An 8959-nucleotide genomic window follows, 5' to 3' on the forward strand; every position below is an offset into this window, starting at 1 on the left:
TTCACTGAAAAACAGTATTTTGCCTTTCAAGTAATCAAAAATAGGAGTCTTGAGCTCTCAAAGGTGCTTTTCCCTCCTGCATTACTTCTTTGTGTCTCCAGCATGCAGAGAGCCAGCCACAGATATTAATGTTTCCCTGTGGTCACTGCCTACAGACGACTATAGAACTGTCCAAAACGTAAGTAAGTGTGTGATTAAGAAAGTATAAGTGCCCTCTACCTGCCGGGGAGCGTGAAGTGACAGGTGGCCATTCAATTTAGTTGTCCATTAAGTGAAATTATAACAAATCAAATTTGAGCTGCTGTGATACCTAACTTATGTACAGTTGTCATTGCAACGAAAACTGTACAGTTTAACAAGAAACATTAGTAGTGGTACAAAAACAGAAAACTGCAAACCATTTTATATCCAGGGATTCAAGTAGCAGACACACAGACCATCTGTGTGACCTGTGGCATTTCTGAACATTCACTGTCCAGATATAAACTATAACCTAGTCTTGTTATATGGTAACTAGAGACTCCACCATTATCAAACTCAAGAGATGCCAGATAACGAGGGCGGTGAACCAGAGCCACTGTGTGTGTGTGTTCCTCATTAAAATCCAAGCAGGTCAATAGAAATGCCTCTACATGTGGTGTTGCTCTGAAAATTCCCTTTTTGGGGGGTTGGCAAAACCTCTGGTGATGGGGGTGGCTATGCAGCCTGGATATGCTAATTTAAATGCATCCACTGTGGTTTCTTAATTTAAAAAAAACAAAAACAAAAAAAACCAATTTGCATTTTCTCAGTTTGTCCAGGTTTTAAGATTACATGCATTTGAGATTTCCAGTTCTACCTGTTATACAAAATACATATTTTATTTTGTCTTACTCACAATAAAGAGCCTCTTTTTTCAGAATCTGTTGAGGTGAAGTATTTTCTTGCAGAGGTGCAGCTCAATTCTGGCATATATTGGCATACTTCCACCCAGAGATGGGGACTTGGAGTCTGAGAGTTGGACTTGAGTTGCACCAAAGTTACACACTTGTGACTTAAGACTTGATCTCAAAAGTCTTGACTTGGAGTCACTCTTTGAAACTTGTTACAATTTTTTTTAAGCACAAACTATTAAGAAGCCTGTCTGAAGTCTATTAAAATGTCTGCATTTAATATCAAACTTCATCAGATACCTAAGAATGTCAGTGACTCGGTACGGTGAAACTTAATGTTGAGGTTAGCAATGTAGCTCTCTGCGTGAGCAACATATTAGCTTGCTTCTTGCTTTAATTTAACTTGATTAGATTGAACATTTCACTACTGTTTAGTATTTCCAGTACTGGCTGTACCATGACGACTATAATCCATCCACATTCCCATGACAGCACTTGCGGGATAACAACCGAGAAATGGTACAGCTCGTAAATTTGAAAAAAGGGGGAGAAAAAGAATAAAATCTGACTTGGACTTGAGACCTGACTAGGACTTGTTAGAAAAGACGTGAGCGTCTCTGCTTCTGTCTGTTACACGTATATCATGATCAGGCATAGCTAACAACAATAGCTTATTTTAGAGCAGACATATGAGGCAAATACATGATTAATCTGCTCCTTACATGATCAGTCTTTCCAAAACAACACAGAAGAACAAAAAAATCTCTCTCGGAACTGTTTAAATGCTGTGTATTGCTCTCTCTTCAGTCCCACATCACTTCAGCTTTTGGAAAAATCCCATAGTGTCTTGAGGGGTTTAGTGAACTGCCAATCAAGGCTTTATGTATGTGGCAAAGTTCCTTTGAAGGTTACTTTTCCAAAAGTTTTTCAGAATTTAGATTAACTGGTTAATTCATCTGTTGACAGCCTCCACTGATTTATTTTTCAGTGGCATGCCTTTGTCCCCAGGTCATGAAATTTTAATGTAAGGGATAATGTCAGCTCATAATTACCAAAAAAAGGGCAAGGTAGGATTTGTGCACTGTCTGCTGCACTGCTACTCAGAAAGCCCCATACAGGCTAATCAATACTATGAAAATTACCAATTCTCTCCAAATGCTAGCCTGGAGATGTTCAATTAACAATGAATGGAAGATAGATTTTGTGGTCTCAAATGTTGGCAGGAATAGCACCTTCAAATGAGCATATCATATTTATTTATATTTATTAGTGATGAAATAGTGGGCTTGTTTGTCAGAAATGGTACAGCTTGCAGTCATTATCATGGTTTTATTTTGCCATAAAACTTCATCGACTGGAAGCTAAAGCTAAATGATTTGTCTACTTGCCAAACAAGCCCACTTAAATCTGGCTTTTGTCTGCAGTGGGAATGGGTTTAACTGGCATTCACTGCAAATGACCCCGTTGTATAAATCTCGGTACTTTCCGGCTCCGGCTCAGATCGTTAACACAAAAGATCCCTAAGGGGGCTATGATTTCTGGCCACTTCTTCATATTTTCTCAAACCCGTGTGCAGTCAAGCAAGAGCCTTACATTGTCAGACGGTGTCGAGTTTGTAATACTTGAGAAAATTATACTGAAACATGTTAATGTTTTCCAATGCATTTGTGGTGCTGAACATGACACATCAGGAATTGACAGGGTTTAAAAACTTTCATGTTGGTACAGTGGGTAAACTGACCAAACTGCGCCAAGGTATGGAAATTGTTTGTTTAAATCTGCAGTGTTTTTGTCCTGCAAAGAGCTGTGTGATCATAAATCAGCTGTTGTACCGAGAATACTTTCGTAAAAAGGTTTTCAATAAATTTTGGGATGTCAGTGTTTTTTTTTTTTTCAATATCTAGAGGTGTCCATCAAGTTAAATGAAGCATAAATAAATCAACTATAGAATCCAAGCCTGGAATTTTGCCTCAACATTAGGAAAATGTGGGTGATATCTGGTTTTTCTCTGAGGGAAAATGATAACAGATAGACACAATGAAAAACTCAAGACTCTCAGAAGAATGTGTGTTTCTTTTTTGTACACAGAGAGTGTAATGCATGCTGGGCTTCAGCTGCAATGTCTGTGTGCCAAATAGCAATATCTCCCAGCATGAGGCACATAGCCCTCGGGCAATATCCTTCTCACACATTGCCAAGGTCACTTGGCTAACTACGGTATCTCATCTCACAACGCTAAAGGATTACCGGTTTGTGGGGCTACTCTGGTCTGGGGAGAAACGTCCTCTCTATTACTCTCCTTCAACAAACTGTCATCATAGAGGGTTGTTGACTGCAAGGCTCTTTCCACTTTCCACTCTTTGTTATTTGATTGAAAAGGTTGTTCTTACTCTCACATACACACCTAACTACACTCGGACCACAATGCTTTTTGGGTCAAGTCCAAGGATGAGTCCTTCCCCTCCTCCCACTCATTCACACTGAAGCTGGATCTCCCTGTACAGTCACATAAGCAGGGATGGTGAAAACAGTGTCTAGGAAATGAATCCATACGGGAAACCTTTCAAGAGGTTGTACTTTAAGCCAGTAAGCTTTGTCATGATGACAGACAGAGCACCATTACTGTGATCTGGGGAGAAAACTACTTCTGTAAGCTGAGCAGTAATAAAATACTCAAAATCTGTGAGTACTCTAACAAATATATCAAAGCTGGTGTCGTGTAATCAATTGAGCTTTGGCGTGTTGCAGTGTTGTGTGTCTGCTGCCATGGGCAATTAGGATTAGCCTATGTAAGATATGGGGGAATTGAGTGTTGAGGCCTCTCCCACTTCAGCAGCCGCTCCACATAAGAGTGAAGACCCCAGGAGTATTTTACAGAGCTGATTATCAATTCACGGCTGCCAGGAGAAAAACTATCTCTCCACTGGGCCATTATTTAAAATCTTTGTCCAATTATATCATGCTTGCAGGGGCAGTGTGTGTGTGTGTGTGTGTGTGTGTGTGTGTCCATACGTTCTTGTACTTGCTACATATTGAAGGATAGAATGCGTATTTAACTAACAGAGTGAGGACATTTTTGGAAAGTGAGGACATTTTTGCTGATTCTTACATCTTCAAAGGGCTGTTTGAAGGTCAAGACATGGTTTTAGGGATGAGGTTAGAATCAGGTTCTGGGTAGGGCCAGGGTCAAGGTCAGGGGTCAGGCAGTCAGTTGAGATGATTAGGTTTAGGGTGAGGGGCTAGGGAATGTATTACATCAATGAAAGTCCTCACTGAGACATAAGTATAAGGATGTGTGTGTGTGTGTGTGTGTGTGTGTGTGTGTGTGTGTGTGTGTCTGTGTGTCTGTGTGTGTCTGTGTGTGTGTCTGTGTGTGTGTGTGTGTGTAAGATATGCAGAGTTATTGGCTTGAGAGGAGGACATCTAGTTCTGGGGATATACTCAAAAGTGTTCACAGTCAGTAAAAATAGTTGGAGAACTTCTGTGAAATGAGAGGCAGCGGTCTCTACGGAGGGGGTCTGCACTCTTAATTCTTTTGATTGCAAGTTTTCCATAAACAAAATGAGTACACAGTTTCAGAGGGTGAAGCCTCTCGGTCTGAAAAAAAAATTACTTGTGTCTTTGCAAGCTAAAATGGCCTCAGCAGAACACAAGAGCCACTTGATCTTAGAGTTGATTTTGTTCCTTAACTTCTGCGTTGCTGATCTGTGACAGAGCTTTAGCGTTGGATCGCAGGGTGGGTGTCAGCTGGGTTATGGGGGCACTTAACTAACAGATTGGGTTGCTTATTGTAGAGGAGAGCAAAGATTGAGCTGCATTTGAAACAAGTAAAAAAGTGAAAATATCGAGTTTATTATTGTGTAACTTGAGATTGAACTAAAATGTTTGTCCTTGAGAAAAGACAAATATCAGGAATGCTGTGTGCCTGCTGTGTTTTTGAACAGGATACAAGCGACTTAACTACTGAAATGACTTTTAAGGTACTAGAAGATTTGATTTTGATTCTCATTCTGATGGAGAAGTCCATTTGTACCTTAAAAAACATCACTTTTAGATTAGCTCATTTGCTACATAAGAACAAAATGTCTGCGCTGCACACTGACATTTTCTTTTATTAATGCAAATTTGCAATCAATGCTCCTGCATTAAGAAATGGGTTTTTATACAGATTCTGTCTTTGCAGAGTGATTTCCCAGGTGGCAGTGAGCTTGTCCAGCTTCAGCCTGAATCAACAGATCAAGACCAGAGCATGTCTGAGCGATTAGAAAGAGCCAGAAGAGCACTGTTAAACAAACAACTAGTCATTCAATTTGCAAATCATTGCATTTGTTTTCATTTGATCGTTTTACATTGGTCTCACCAAAACACCACTATTGCTCAACCAGTAATCTGTATCCAAAGTATAAATGACTTTTTTTCACTCCTAAAATGGTAACAACCCCCCACCACCCCGTATTCCTCATGCTGGCACAGAAATATTGACTTGAGAATGACACCAAATGTAAAAGTCAAACAGTCCACAAACAAATCAACCCCAGAGAAAAGTTCAAGACAATTAACGTGTGGAAACATCTTACGATGATCAAAGTTATGGATTCATGCGCTGACAGATGACCTTTATTGTGTCGGACTGTCATCCCCGTTATTGTCTCCAGGCCCGCTGCAATATCAGCAGCTGAACATTACTTGAAAGCAGCATGCAGGGCCCAGCCAACTGACAGGTTTTACTGTATGCCTCAGTGCCCATAACAGCTGTGGGTTGGAGGCATGAGGTTGTTGTGTTGTATGTCTCTTTCTTATTAACGCAGTATCTTAGGAACCTTGAGGGAATTTCCCAACATTTGCCTTAAACATCCACTTGGATTCAAGAATGAAGAGGCAAGACTTTGATGGTGAAAGGTCAGTTACTCATACAACCATGATGCTGTATTTTTAGTTCACAAAATAAATGTAACTTGATTGTTACGAGCCCTTCATTTACTTCAAATCCGGAGGGGAATTAAAAAAAAATCAGTTCTAAAGGAAGAATAAGCCATTCACCATCTTTGTGTTGAATGTTGTGCCAATATTCAGTTGTTTTTCCTTGTTGATTACGGAGAAATAACTTCTTATCAATGCAACAATTAATACAAGAGTATGTGGCTAGAAGCTCCCAGTGATGAAATACACACACGCACATACACACTGGATGAATGCACGCATGCATGCAAGGCACGCACGCACGCACGCATGCAAGGCACGCACGCACGCACGCATGCAAGGCACGCACGCACGCACGCATGCAAGGCACGCACGCACGCACGCATGCAAGGCACGCACGCACGCACGCATGCAAGGCACGCACTTTTCTCCCCACATACCTGAAGATCAAAACAGCTCTGTGGGGATTTTGGACAAGATGCCCCCTCCACTTCCCACACCAGCCACCTCAGTCTCCTCCTGTTTCTTCTTTTCTTCTTCTTCTTTCCCAGCCTGTTTTCCTTCTCAGCTAGAGTGTGGCTGAGGTACTAACAGCCTCTTTTGCCCGACTGCAGAGAACTTCAAAGTGTGTTTGACATATACACTTGGGAGGCCTGCACTGGGAGCGAGTGTGTCTCACGCTGAGACCTGAGGACGGGTCTTAAAAGCACCCTGTGTATCTACACTATTAACATTCAAAAGAGTTTGCACTTCGCTGACACGTACATGGCTCTTTTGAATTAAATATGTGTCATCTCTGTCACAGCCGTTCCAAAAAAATACTATAGGTTATTCTACAGTGTCTGACAGAAGTGAGACAAAGGTTGCACGGCCTACATATCAATTAAGGAAGTCTTTCTTGCATTTCATTTGACATTTGACACTCGGGGTGCACATTTGTCCTGGCTGCCATGTTTGTCCTTTTCAATATGAGGAGCCTTTTCTTCGGGGAGAGGTGTTGAGAGTGCAGCCTTTAATTTTTACCGACAGTGAATATTTTCAGGGGAAATGCCTTTTTAGTATTTAATTTAGCACCTCTGCCATGGAACATGACAAGTCTGCATAGAAAAAGAGTTCAATCCATTCAGGACACTAGAGATTTTTTCATTTCATCTTGATACACCAGGGTTTTACTGGCATGCCTTTTTATCTATGCAGCCCCCACACCGACAAGTCACAACACTCAATTTACAACAGGGCTCAAGAGGGCTTTAAAATATGAAAAGTGGAGAAGAAACGAAAGACAGCATGAATGAGTAATGGATTCACTAAAAATGGAGTCATTGCTTGAGTCAAACTAATCAAGAAATCTTGTTTAAGTCCAATTTAGTCTCATACTGCTGAGCAGCAAAGATAGGAAATAAGACGAATTTGCAACTCGTTTTTACATGATTTCCTGATTTGTGTGCATTTTAGTATTTGCAAGATTTCTGGATTCGGAGCATGCTTTCCTTAAAATATTTGTACTTTCTCTGCTTGCCTCATCCTCTGAGACCTTAGTACATGAGAGTTGTGAGACTAAACAAGGTTGCAAAGCTCAAATCAAAACTGTGGAGGCCATATAGAGACAATGAGGATCGTAACTGAAAGAGCTGAGAGACTAGGATTGATTCTCTGTAGGCTTGTGTTACAATCCAAAGGGCCATTTGTTCCAGTCTTCATGTACTGTACAATTAACTCTGCAGTTGCCACAAGACATTGTAGAAATTAAAAAAAGAGAAATGCTCTCCTCAGTTGTTTTTTTATAAAAAAAAAAAAAGAATTTATCAACTATTGGCTCTGGCAATGTTTTTTTTTTAATTTTGTATTTTTTTATTTGTGATGCCAGATGAACATGTTTGATTGACATGAACAGATATTTAAAAAATATTCATAACAATTGAAATAATGTCTCAATTGACTTTCTATGGTGCACAGCAGGTATAAGGTAGTAGAAGGCCACAGCACAGACCCCAGTGATCCAGCTGTGGGCACAGCTGCTGGGTCCTCATTTGACAGAGAAAAAAAATGATTGTAAGGAAAGAGTTTTGTGTGTCTGTGTCAAACAGTGTGTTGGACTGGACAAAGCACACCTCTGGGAAAGTTTTGTTTCTGTTCATAGTCGGTCGCAATGGGTTACCATTAGCTTCAAGCTAATATACTCTGATGTCTCCTTCTGCATTCTGGACTCACAAAGGAGTGGAGCAGTAAGGCACCTGTCTGTGAGTAAAGACAAAGTATTCCTTCAATATTCATTATGAAGGCTGTGGTTTGTGGTGCTCTTGAACTATACTGGGTTTTACTGATAGGTGTATCTAATACTTTGCCCATCAAATTTATATGAATAAAGATGACAAAATAGTAGAAACAAAATAAGCCAGTACAGTTCGCAGCCCCATTAAAAGAATTTATCAAAATTAATGAAACTGAACATGTCTTATATACACAATATACGCAAACAAACATGTTCTTACATTAAAAAAAAGTATTTTTAGGATGGATTGAAGTTGAATTCTGTGATAGTCTTTCAAAATTTCACTACAATTCTGAAATGTCTTAAAATCTGTTATACCCTCACTGGTCAGTATGAAGATCAGTGAGATGTAGATGTGACGAGTGAGTGTCTGCCTCTCAAAATTGATAGATAAAACTGTCAGTATTAAACAAATGCTAAGAATGATGTTCTGTGAACGCCTAATGAAACAGCTGCTGTGAATGTGATCCATCTGATACCATCCACCAGCCAGTACTGTTCATTGACCACTTGATGAGTGTTGGGAAATACACGAGTCGACATTGTTCCTTCACCTAAACAACAAGTGATCTCACAGAAAGGGATGCTGCGATGACAGGACTAAAGGAATAAACATCATTTATTTTCAATGAAGAAGTGTCAAACAGCTTTTAACATTCAAACCCCTCAGTCAAATATGTCAAAACAGCTTTTATTGGAAGATTAACTCTTGTTTTTAATTCATGATTGAAGATCTTGAAGATCCTTTCTGACATGTATTGTATTTATCAACTAAAATGCCCCTGTGAAGAAATGTGCTCCGAGCTTTAGAAGTGTAATAGTCTGAGATGGCGGCCAGCTTGCTCTTTGCTCACCCTCCTGCAGGATAATATTTGTGTGAAAGGTAATGATGTGT

This window comes from Aulostomus chinensis, chromosome 22 (genome assembly GCF_037954235.1).
Source record: "Aulostomus chinensis isolate RoL2024-O1b breed Wild chromosome 22, RoL_Achi_v1.0, whole genome shotgun sequence".
Classification (NCBI taxonomy): Eukaryota; Metazoa; Chordata; class Actinopteri; order Syngnathiformes; family Aulostomidae; genus Aulostomus; species Aulostomus chinensis.